Source organism: Protopterus annectens, chromosome 4.part0, assembly GCF_019279795.1.
Source record: "Protopterus annectens isolate FY-2018-M chromosome 4.part0, PAN1.0, whole genome shotgun sequence".
Classification (NCBI taxonomy): Eukaryota; Metazoa; Chordata; order Ceratodontiformes; family Protopteridae; genus Protopterus; species Protopterus annectens.
The window spans coordinates 1,276,334,020-1,276,347,816 of NC_056733.1; positions in this window are offsets into that span (position 1 = coordinate 1,276,334,020).

The window sequence follows — 13,797 nt, forward strand, 5'->3', positions numbered from 1 at the left end:
TATGAATTAGAAGCTCCTTTATGGTGTGCTGCAATAATGCTCACATCTATAAACTGATTTTTGCATACTTTCAAAGGTTCTAATCTAGACATATTTCACACTGTTGTTGTGTCTTTCGGCTTTTCCCAGTTAGGGGTCACCACAGCGGATCTCCGGTCCACTAATGATTGGCAGTAGATTTTTATGTGCCGAGTTGCCAGCCCTGATGCACAACCTTCAACGAAGGTATGCCCATTCACGCATGTCTCCACGCAGAAGACTCTCTAGCTGAGAATCGAACAGGACGTCTTACTATGAGGCGACAATGCTACCGCAACACCATTTCACACTGTGACTGACTGTTTTTATTTGACTGGTAAGTGTAGCTGTTGCCTAGCTATTGTTTGGAGCTACCATTATCCTGTTAGTGTCATATTCTATTTGATCCCTTCCTGCCTCTCCCCCTGTAGCTTAGGGGAAATGGAAGTACTCAGCTTATGACAAAATCTTGTGATGTTTTGCTTTCAGCTGTACTACTCTATGTGCCATGGTTTACAGATTTTTGTGCTACTATGCTTAGCTTTGCTGAACTATGTACAGTCAGGACAATCTTCTCTTGAACAAGCTGAAGAGATGAATGTTCACCATGTAGGATGTTCCAGTTTCAAGTATTGTTTGGAAGCATTCATCATTGGATGATTTAATATGCTTCTGGCTATAATGTAAACCTTTTGTAATTGTAAGATTGTCATTACTGTAAATAAACCTGATGCCTACATTCTCTCTTGCCTCATTGTTTTGTAACTGTCCTTTCAAACCAGTAAAATTAAGGCTGTGAAGTAACGTTTCCTGTGTGATGTGTTAACATAATTCACATGTCTGTAAAATGCTTTTTGACAGAGTGTCAAAGTTTCAAATCCAGAAATATGTGAAAGATGTTTTTAATTGCATTTATTTTTTATGTTTTTTTTATTTACATATTTAATTTTATTTTTTATTTATTATATATGTGAGTCTTGTCTGCATATCTTAGAAGCCCACTGTCATCCTGCTTATGTCTCACTCATGTTACTACTTTTTGATCCCTGCTGATTCCCTATTGGAAACACTTGATTGTACATCACATGACAGATTACTTACCAGGAAGAACATAACAGTAACATACCACTTGTTCCAGAAAAATAAAACATTCTTTATCTTTCTGTATCTCTGTCTCCATGTTTCTGTCTTTTCCCATTACTTTGTCATCACTTTTTACTTTTTCAAATTTATTGTGCCACTGGATACAATGTACACATTATGTGATTTTTAAACGTCATGAGTGCAATGAAAACTAATACATATATTCTCCTTTGCTTTAATCCATCATCATATCTGAATTTTGTGAAGTAGGAGTACCTATTAGGTGTAGTTAGATAATAGTCAGGGCTACAGATATCTTTTTGATGCATCTATATTATAACATCAAAGACGCAAAATGCCGAATGCTCACAAGAGAGAAAATGCCGAAACTCGCTAAATATATATTCTAACTCCGAGATCACATTACAATGAGGAAAGGGCAAATATCCCAATCTTCACTGTACTGCGATCTCAAAAACAGACCGACATTTTGACACTTTCACTGTTGTGCCATTCGACATTTTGGATTTTCGATAATGTAATATAGATCCTTTCTGAATACTGTCAAGGTTTTAATCTAGATGTATGCCAAAGTGTTACTGAATGTTTTATATAGCTCCTTTGTGTGTAAGTGCTTTCTACACATTTTATTAACACACCATTATCCAGCTGTTGTATTAATGTAAATGCTGCCTATTGGGAGTACTGTCTTGTACAGATCGTACCTGAATAATTATGATGAAAAAATTAAGAGTACCACAACACAAAGATGTACAGAAATGGACCATAAGTAAATCTCTGCATATGACTCTGTCTCCCAATCTGTCTTCCCCATTCAGTGTCCACAGCTTTTGCATGGAGATTAGCACTGTGCACCAATGATGACTGATAGTAAATATTTCATGTCTTAAGGCAAAAGCTAAATATTTTAATTTTGGCCACACAAGCGTAGCTCACATCATGCAAATTTGCTTAGACCCACTGCACTACAGAAACACGGACTGATAGTATTACTCCGATACAGTTCTTGTAACATATGTAATAAGTTGATAGACTTCATATACACCTACTAGGATGTTACACTTGTCTTTACAATGGTGAAGGATGATGCTTACCTTTTCCTTTGCTTTAATCTGTTGTTATTGACCCTTTAAATGTGTCAGTAAAACTTAGCAATTGTTGAGTTACTATGTGTTGAGTTGAGATAATTCTCCTGTCTGTATACTTTTATTTTATACTGGCAAGGGTTCAAATCCAGGCTTATTTCATGCATTCATTTAATGTTTTTTTCTCTAATGTTATGTTTGTTAAGTGCTGTATATGTTTTCAAGCAATAGTATCATACTTATGTCTTCATCATATTTCCATTCTCCTACACCATCTTCATCCATACTGGAAACATTTTATTGTACACATCTGAAGTGCACAGTGTTTCAAAGGATGTACCATTTATACATCATAATGTTTGTTTTTCTCATCCATAACCTTAAGAATATCTTGAGAAGCATTGCCAACAAGAGTCATTAAGAAAAGCCATAGATTTGATTTTGCAAATTTATATAGGTCACAAAATGCAGGCAAACACACAAAACCACAAATATGTGAGGAAATCAACCATACATTTACCTCTTGGTATGTTTGTTTGTGTATCCCTGTCTCCAGATGTCCACTTCTTCCCATCTCTTCTGTGCCATCAAATAAACCCCATTGAATCAACAGTTTTTCCATAAGTCATATTTCTACCAGCAGTAGCACACTTGGTCTCTCATGTGTTTCATAATACACCTGTGTCATACCAATTAGCATTGAAGAACTACAACTGTCATAACAAATCTGTAAACCAAGACACATGAAACATGACCATAACACATATCTGCTCTGTACTTCATCAGATTCAGACACAGTGGTATATGTATACTGCTTATTTGCAAGAAGGTAAGCATGGAGTACCATGGACTACTGCTAATTCCCATTCTATGTTCAACACCTCAAAATAGGAATATGCATGAGCTAATACTTTGCAATAAGCCATGCAAATGGGCTTGCCACTGTTGAACTACAGGGAGCGATTTAAAAAAATACACCAAAGAATTAAGTAAGCTGTGCAACATCTGTATGTTTTAATAGAATTTTGAAACCAGGTATCTGGATTTCACAGTGATGTTGACTCATTTAATTCAGTTTATTAATGTATGCCGGTATTTCAACAGTTAAACTTGCTGGTTTGCTACAACCGAGTGTAAACTTCAAACACAGTCCATCAGTGTTATTTAGAACTGTACCGTTATGTTTGGGAAGTATCTGCATGTTTGTCTTGTCAGTGAACATTGTGTAAGCATGAGCCAATGAAACTAACACTGACACAATAAATAGTTTTATACACACACACACACACACACACACACACACACACACACACACACACACACACACACACACACACACACACAAATATACATACACACACACACACACACACACACACACACACACACACACACACACACACACACACACACACACACACATACATACAATCATCCCCATGTGACCTGTCATGAATACTTGCTTGCTTGAGAATCCACTCTTTTACAATTTTGATTTTCATTGATGCTCCATACTGCGAATCGCAGTAACATAATGTACATGAATGATTATATATAGATATTATCAGACAAGTATGTAATGGCATAGGACAAGCAAAGTGTTGTTGCACTCACCTGTCCAGACACATGCATTTGTCCCAAAACCTGTGATGCACAGTAGCCGATGAAGTTTTAATACTTACGTATGTTTATTTTCACATCTTTGAAGTCAGACTTCTCCTGTGATGCTTGAAATTCATACTGTGTTCTGTAGATTGTGTTACTTGTTATGTAAGTCATTCAAATCTGACAGTGTTGAACTTGTGTGTGGGTGTGTTTCTAGTGTCAGGTTAATAAAGCTTCAGCAATAAATGTGCTTTGTCAACTTCCAATTAGGAGAAGACTTTAACTTTGGACACAGCTCCCTTTGTACTTTATCCCACATTTAACACAAGCATCTTTTCAGCAACATACAGATGAGGTCATGCTGTCCAAATTATACTATTTCCCCTTAAGAGTTAGACTTCTCCTGCGGCATTTGTGATTTGTACTGTGTACTCTATATTGTGTAACTAAGTAGGAGGTTCAAATCTCACAGTGGTAAACTTGTGCTTGTGGCTTATATTTCAGGTGTGTATTGTTTCCTCAACAGATGTGTTGAATCAAATTCCACTCAGGAGAATCATTTAAATTGGGAGAGGATTCCGCTTAACCCACTTACAATAAACATCTGTGCAACACTCTGATGAGGTCATACTTTCATATGTCCACTATCTCAGAATAAAAGAATTCTACTGTGACACTTGCGGTTAATAATGTGTCCTCTAGGTTTTGTAACTAGATAGGTAGTGGGTTCAAACCCAACAATGTTGAATGTCCGTGTGTGTGTATGTGTGTGTGTGTGTGTGTGTGGGGGGGCTAATAATTCAGGTAAATATAGCTTCATCAACAGAAGTGTTGTATATACGTCCACTCAGGAGAAACATTTATACCAGGAAAAGAATCACCTTACCCACTTTTACCACAAACATCTCCTAAGCAACAAGAAGAATGGCAGTTCCTCAAAGCAGCCTGTGTGATAACTACAAAACAGATATACGTCTGAGCCAGGAATCAAAATAAGGTATATAAAGAAAGCTGGTGCTGGAATGCAGAAGTCCATGAAGTCGTCAAAAGAAAGAAGGAATACAGAAAAAAGTGGGAGATGGAAAAGACACCAGGCTAGGATATACTGGCTGGCTAACAAAGAGGCAAAGAGTGGAGTTGCAATAGCAAAGAACAAGGCATCAGAGGCACTCTACCAGCTTCTGAAAAGTGAGTCAGTAGATAGCACAAAGAAACTATACCAGGTTGGAAGACAAAGACAGAACGATAAAGAAGATAGTCAGACATCCTTCATAATGAATGCCAGCAACATTCTGCTCAGTAGTCCACAGGACATCAAAGGCAGATGGAAGGACTTCTCCCAGCAGCTTCTGAATGAAGAAAACCCCACAGAAGCTGCACTACCCCAGATACAGCCTACAATGAGAGACAGTTGGAGCCCACCATAGAAGAAGTAAGAGCAGCTCTAAAGAAAATGAAGTCGGGGAAAGTAGCGAGATCAGATGAGGTCACAACAGATATGATAAAGATGCTGGATGAGATAAGGAAGAAATGTCTCCTGATGGTACTTATAGCAGTGTGGAGAGAAATATGTATCCCAGATGACTGGAGAATAAGCATACTAGTGCCACAATACAAGAACAAAGGAAACATTCACAACTGTGAGCAGTACAGAGGTAGCAAACTCCTGTCACACTGCATGAATATTCTGGAGAGGGTGATTGATAAACAGATATGCATAGTAGTATAAAGTAAGATGGGAAAGGAGCAGTTTGGATTCTGATCAGAATGCAGCACAAATGACTTAATGTTTGCAGTGAGATGGATAGTCAAGAAGAAGCAAGGGATGAGGGAAGAGTCCAACTGGGCATTCCTAGACTTGGAGAAAGCATATGACAAGGTCCCAAGAAAGCTGATTTGGGCAGTTCTGCAGTAGTTCTATGTCCCACAAACATTGGTAGAATTAGTGCAAGCTATGTACAAAGACCCAATGACTCAAGTACAGACAGTGTTTGGCCTCACAAAGATGTTCCCAGTGAAAATGTGTATTCATCAGGATTTAGCTCTGAGCCCACTACTATTCATACTGATGACGGACTACATTAGCAAACAGGTCAGAGGGGACAGACAAAAAAACTTGCTGTATGCAGATGATGTGGCATTAAAGGTAGACTTTGACCAAAATTTTAAACAAAGGATATGGGAATGTAATGCAAAACTGAAGGCACAAAGGCAAAATGGATGAAACTGAGTACAGATAAGACAGATGTAATAGCAGCAAATGGATGAATCAAAAGAAGCTGAGAATTAAATAGTGGAACAGGTGAACAGCTTCAAGTATCTGGAAGGGCTGGTTGAGGAGAATGGAAGTCTGGATGAGGAGGTCAAAGCTATAATCAGAGGGGCTGCAGCCAACTGGCACAGAGTATCAGAGGTAGTGCATGAAAGAAGAATACCAAAGAAGCTGAAATGGAAGGTGTACAAAACAGTGGTGTGACCAGTACTACTGTATTGTACAGAAACCTAGGCAGTAAATGCAGAGCAACTGAGGAATTAGAGGTGATGGAGATGACGTGCCTGAGATGGGAGGTAAAATGCACACTGTGCGACAGACAAAGAAGTGAGGAGATAAGAGTAGTAGCCAAAGTAGCTCCAATTGCAGAAAAGGTCAAACTTAATAGATTACAGTGGTACATGTGCAGAAAAGCACAAGACAATCTTGTAAAGAAGCTTTGAGACAGACAGGAAGAAAGCAAGAGGAAATGAGGGAACCCAGCAAAGATGTGGATGAATTGTGTGAGTGATGACCTCTGCCAGTCAGGTATGAATGTTGAAGAAGGCAAGAGAGTAGCATTGAGTAGAGAGAGATGGCAACAGTTGACATGACAGCCTGACCTCATGCAGAAATTGGGAATAAGGGGAATGATGACGATAATGATTTTCTCTGCAGCACACTGATGAGGTCATCCTTTCCTAAGTGCACTCTCTCACTATAAAAGTCAAACTTCTCCTGTGAAACCTGCAGTTAATACTCTGGTCTATAGGTTTTATAACTAGATAGTTATGGGGTTCTGATCCAACATTGCTTAAATAGTGTGAACGTGTATACTGTCATATACAATTGGTTCTGTGACAATATTCCATATGTAAATTTCCACATTGGAGGCCTATTTTCACTGGCATAGGACAACCCTTTAAACCTGAAGTATCCTGAAGCAAAACCCAGTTTTGGAAACACAGTTGTAGTATGACTTATCCTGTGTGGCAGGGTGTTGATTTTGTGCTCTCTAGACTATGTAAATAAATAGGTGGTTTGACTACAGCAGTGATTGAGTGCTGTGCGTGCATGTTTGTCTGTATTGATGTGTAGAGGGGGCTTCTAATGCATATATAATGTGTAGCTAAGTAATATTATTGTGCTCTTCAACATTTATTTCCTTTTTCAGCAGAAACATTGCCATATTAAACGATGATGATATCATCCAGTCAAGTGTGCACTGTCAGAATCATAAACCAAAATCTCTTGTGGCATGAGAAATTTAGGCAATTTGCATTAGGTAATAATGTTATCACCTAGCTATCAACTGTATAAGTATTAAGCTGGGTGTTCCTTCTACTAGAAATTATCCTCATTTCTCACAGAGAAATGCTTTATTTGATACTGTTGATGCTATTATATGAAATTTGGCTTTCCTAGGAGAATTACTAAGACTTTTTTCTGAGGTGTAAAGAAATATGACAGTGTTTTGTATGTTTTTGCCTTAGTAAGGCATGTGTTTGAATCCATGATTATTTATACATTGTACTTGTTTGACATTCCACCATCACAGTGAAGACTGAATTATGCATCACGTGTTTGGATTTATCTAGCATCAAGCAATATCATATGATAAATAGATAAGAATTTTATATTTTGCACTGCAGCTGTTTGGTTCTCTGGTGTCAGGTACACCAAAAACCCACAAACCTGCATGAAAAAAGAAACTTCGCCCTGCATTATCAGCCATGACTGCAACCTGTAAATATATTACACAAACCAGCTGTTCTTGCCTGAAAAAAGAGACTTCCCCCTGTGTTACTGGCCATGACTGCAACCTGTAAATACATTCCACAAACCAGTTGTTTTTGCTTGAAAAAAGAAACTACCCCCCTGAATTTTCAGCCACCACTGCAACCTGTAAATAATGTATGTCTATCTAAAGGGAATTTTCAAATTCTCTACATGCTGTGCAACTAAATACTGTTTGTGCTACATAAAATCTATAATTGGTGAGTGTACTGTCAGAGCCGGCAGCTGCTGTCCTTGCTTAAGTCCTCCCATAGTCATTTCTCCTACCTAATTAAAATAAAGCTTCAAAAATCACTGAAAACATATTAACATTTGCATAGCTCCTTTTGTTCTCTTCTATACTACTGCACAATACCTCCAGGGATAAACAGATTATATCTGTATCAAGAAATGACCTCCTATTAGCTTATTAAGAAGTGTAACATTGCTCTAATAACTTTTTCATTCACTAAGCTACACTCAAGGTCTACCCTCTCCATTTCCTCTTGTTACGCATGGGCTTACTGTGCTCCCCTACCCCCAATTCCCACCCCTCCACTACCTCTAAATTTATAACCAACCACTAAACATGCCTCCCATTTAATTATCCAATCACTATACAATTACCACTGCTCCATTAATTATTCAAGCTTGACATCACTGTACCCCATTCCATCCTTTCCCAGACTACTTACTACTTACTGCCTTTCTAAGTCAGTCCAATATGCTGCACACTAATTTATGCACAATGATTTGCATACTATCAATCTTATGTACACTGCTTATCACACGTCACCTTGGTACTTGTTACCAAACTTAAGTAAATTATACCCCCTCCCCTACCAACCCATTTACTCCTCTCTCCTATTCCCCAACAACCAACATTATTATTGAAGAAATGTGGACAAAGGCACAAATAATGGGGGGGACACAGCCCTAAAAAGGGACACTTTTCAAATATTGCCCTCATAAACTTAGAAAGGTGATAGAAAACAGGTCATGCATTAACATAAATGTCTGAAGGATAGAAGTCTGAAAGTCAAATGTATGCCATTATTCCATGACAGCAGTCCATGTGGACAAAGGCAGAAATAATAGGGCGGACAAAGCACTAAAAAGGGACAGTACTTAAATATTTCCCTCACAAACTTAGAAAGTTGATAGAAAATAGGATATGCATTAGCATGAATTTCTGAAGGATAGAAGCCTGAAAGTGAGATTTATGCCATTATTTCCTGACTGCAGTCCTCCATGACTTGTCTGAAAACCACAATACTCACTATATAACATAATTATATAATAATACACTTTTTTACATGCTAAGGAATATTTAAGCATAGCTAAGCAGAGGTGCATGTTATGGCCGTCTGCTTAGCATTGCTTACATATCCCATAGGAGATAAATAGAAATATACAGCTGAAATCCATACACTAAGATAGTGTAGTGATTAGAATCCTGGCTTTGTGAGCTGGTATTCACGGTTCGAATATCAAAACAGGCAAGTTATTTTTATATGGGAAAGCAGAGTAAAATTATTTTTTTTAAACTTAAAGTATGTAGTAACTGTTTTTTTGTCAACCAGGGTAGTGTAGTTGGTGTAAAATAGAAGTGTGAGTGCATGTAACATGTGAAATCACCCATGTATACACAAGTGTCCCATACAGTATAGTCACACACCCTGCTAATGTAATGAAAGCACATAGAGGGATATCATGTAAAGTAAATCATGTACACCTACTTAATGAAGTCATTAACCTGATATTGTTTTAAAATTAAAAGTTCAGCAATGCCCAGCTATATTTATCAGGTTTAAGCATCGATTACACATGATTGCTAAGCAGCAGGTAGCTCAGCTAAGCGGATGTGCGCACTGTTAAGCAGTGGTACCATCTACAAATAGTTCTAGTGGAAGCAGCAATTTTGTCACCCATCAGAAGCTGACAGGGCTGGTGTCGGACATAACTGAGAGGGGTCTAAGTGCTTGAATCAGCAGGGTTGAAAAGTCCTGCCTTTTATTAGCAAACTGATACCACATCTATCAATGACTCAGGTAACTAACACAGAAAATAGTGATAGCAGTCCTGAGTGTGAAGAAGGACTAGATTCTCACTGTTCTTAAGCTGGACCTGGCTGGAACTCTGATGTCTCCTATCTATCCTCTATAATGGTGTCCCCAACTATTTGTGTCCAATACCATACCTGTCTGTCTTGTATTTCCTTTATGTTTGTGTCTTCTACCTAACCTGCTCTACCTACCAGATCCTATCATTCCTAAACACCTTCTCCAACATTCCTTGCTCTCAAAAAAGACACCTGTCACACAAAAGAAATTACGTCTCATACATACCACTCCAGCTTCTTATACGTCATCGTGAATCTCTTGATTTGCTCCAATTGTCTATACAACATTATTCTGTTGCTGTCAACTATTACTGGTGTGGTGCCTCACCAAACTCATGAAATTCTATGTACAGTTCTTCATTTATTTTGTGAAAAGTTGATAACTGTGGTTCTATCTCACCATGATTCTGTAAATTCCTATTTTCTTTTCCTGTGTCCTACCCTCTGCTTGTCCCCCATTTTTACCACAGTCTTATCAATCCCTTTTTTCAGTCATTTAATCTAGTCAAAAAGTAGAATCACCACACCATACATTGCCAAAAATGCCCCATCAAACAGACTTCCATTTTTATCCTCAGTATTTGTACGGAGATTGGCAGCATGCATTAGTGCTGAGTTTTGGTGTATACCATTTCATGTGTTATGGCAAAAACAGGTGAGTTTTTGCCATATGACATGAAATGCCATTTACCATCACTGGTGAGTTTTTGCTATTGCCCACACTAGACCAGTAACCTTGGCACAAATATGCTTAAATCCATTGCACTATAGGAATACAAAGTAAATGCAGACTAAAGGCACAAAGAGTTCTTAGGCTGCTGGACGTAATGAAGCAGAAGTTCCTATGGGGTGTGTTGAGATAATAATCCTGTCTGTAGACACATATTTTACATAGTGTCAAGGGTTCAATTACAGCTGTTTGTCAAATTATTGTTTCATGTCATTTCATAATCTTATCATATGTTTAACTGTATTTTATTTATTTATTTATTTATTTATTTATTTAACATTTGTTTACCAGGATAGTCTGACTGGACAACAAGTGCACGTTTTCAGCAGAGTCTTGGTGAGAAAAGCTCCACAGAGTTACAGGGAGTAAAAAGTAGATAACAAAAGTTTAACAAACGTACAGAGCAAGATGCAATTGAAATACAATACAATACAACTGAAATTCATAGTAATTAACAGATTTACTAGATATTTACACATGTACAGAATTGCTTAGGTAGAGTATAGAGTCAGTGGAATAGTGTATATCAAGGCCAGCAAATGAATGATAGCCTAGGATGAGGTGGGTTCAGGGAGGATCATTACAGTTACATAAATGATTTATATAAAGGTGCAATTTAAGGAGTTTTTAGAATGTGGTAGTGTGATTTAGTAGCTTGAGGTGTGGTTGTAGGGTGTTCCATGTGTTTGCAACTTCATCAGGGAATAGAGAATTCCCTGAACTGTTTCTACATGGAATGAATTAGGGCTTTGTTACTGGATTTGTAGCTCCCTGTTGGTGTTATAGAAGTTTACGAGGCCTACTAGGGCAGGGGTTTTATCTGGGTGGTATAGTATTTGATGGGCTAAGTTGAGCTGGTGGTAGTGAAGTAAATTTTGAAATTTTAGCCAGTGCAGTTTTTGTAAGGATTGGCAGTGGTGAGAGTGTGATTTAGCATTGGTTGCAAACCTAGCTATTTTTTTGTAACATGTTGAAAGAGTGTTCAGGCTAGTTTTATTTAGATTTGTTAACACTAGGGTTGCATAGAGTAGTGTTGATAAGAGATGAGTTCTGGCTATGGCAGCTCTGGATTCAGAGGTTAAGAACTTTTTGGTACGACAGAGGCATCCTAGCTTTATATGGACTTTGGAGATGGTTAGGGATATATGTTTACTGTATTTAAGGTTATGGTCAATTGTAAGACCTAGCAGTGTGGCCTCAGAAACTGGTGTTATCAGGGTCTTATTGGCATAGAGAATGGAGAAGGTGGGGTCATTAGACTTTATTGGGTGGAATAGTACTAGTTCTGTTTTTTAGGGTTCAGTATGAGCTGAGAATTGTTTAGTCAGTTTTCTATTTCTGAAAAGGATTCTTGAGCTTGTATTTGTAGGAGATTGGTGTTGGATGCAGAGCAGATTAGGGTAGTGTCAGCCATGTATTGGACTATATCAGCTTTTGTGGTTGCTAAGTGGAGTTGGTTTGTAAACATTTTGAAGAGAAGGGGACCCAGTTTTGAGCCCTGAGGTACGTCTCATTTGACTGGGAGTGGGGGGTGGGGAGTTGAGCCATTTGACAGACTGAGAGCAGTTATCTATTTAGGTACTGAACCATTGTAAGGTAGAGTTGTCAAGGTTGAGTTCTCAGAGGGAGGATAGGAGTTTATTGTGGGGAAACTGTGTCAAATGCTTTGGATAGGTCTAGGAAGGTGGTGAAGACAAGTTTCCCTTGATTTCTGTATGAGTTTATGGTGTTGGTGAAGTTAATTAGGGCAATGGTGGTGCTATGGTGTAGTCAAAATCTATGTTGGGTTTCAGAGAGCAGGTTGTTGGAGAGTAGATGGAAGAGGAATTGGTGATGGATATATCTTTCTCGAATTTTTGAAAGGGGTGAAAGGATTGCAATCGGGCAGTAGTTGCATAGATTGGCGGAGGAGCCACCTTTGTGAAGGGGGATGATGTATGAGGTTTTCCATAAGGAAAGAATGTAGTGTTCATTAATGAATCTATTTATAAGTATTGAGATTGGGTAAGCGATGGCCCTAGATGCAAGTTGGAGGCATTCGGCTAGGAGGTTATTGACAGCGAGGGTAGTTGGGTTAAGTTTTACTAGGAGTTTTTGGATGGTTAATATAGATACTGGTTTGAGTGAGAATGGGGGGTGATTGGGGTGTTGTTTGATAGGGCTTTGAGGGTGGTGGGGGATAGTGGGGTTTAAATCATTTAAGAGTTTCAGTATGGAGGAGGTGAAGTAGTTGCTTAATTGGGAGGCTAAGTCAAGGTTAGTGCCATCTATATTTGGTGGTGGTGTGGTGGTTTTTTCTGGGTTGGAGGATATTGTTCAATGCAGCCCAGAATTTTTGTGGGTTGTTACTATATTTTCTTTGTAGGGATATATAGTGATTACATTTGGCTATGTTCATCTGTTTTTTTTTTTTGCCCTATTTCTAAGTTCTATGAAGGCTTCTCTAGTTGTGGGTGCTTTATGTTGTTGCCAGGATTTCCAGGCTCTGTCCCTTTGTTTTTGTAAGATCCTTGTGTTTTTTGTAACCTGTGGACACGATTGCTATGTGTTCTAATTGATATAATTGGGGCTAGTTGATTTAGGATCCTTAGGAATGTGTTTCTGATCAGGGGTGTAGCTAGGATTTTCAAATTTGTACTCACAGCTCTCAAACTGCTACCCCCCTCCCCAGCCAAGCTACGGCCATTCTCATAATTCACGGTTCGCTCTTAGTGTCGATGAAGAGGCATTCGCTGTAATGCCTCTTCAGTAATATAATATAAATTCACTCAAACTCGGTTCCTTGAATTGAAAATTAACCTGAAAGTCAGTTCTTTGAAAAATGCAGCATGGTAGTTGGGGTAGAGGATTGCCAGACAATACAGATGGGAATCTGTCAAAGAAGGGACACCATTTTAATATGGAGCACAGTTTTAACTTGAGCAGCTGACAAAATTAGGGAATCTACATGCATTTCTGAAATAAAAGTAATCTATAACTCTGATCATTACAGTTATTTATAAAAGTAAACCCTCCACAGTTTCTTCCAAAATTGCTATTTTGCAGAGAGATTATTAGGGGGAGAGCAACATTTTGAGCCAAAATTGGGGACAGTTGAGAGGTTTGG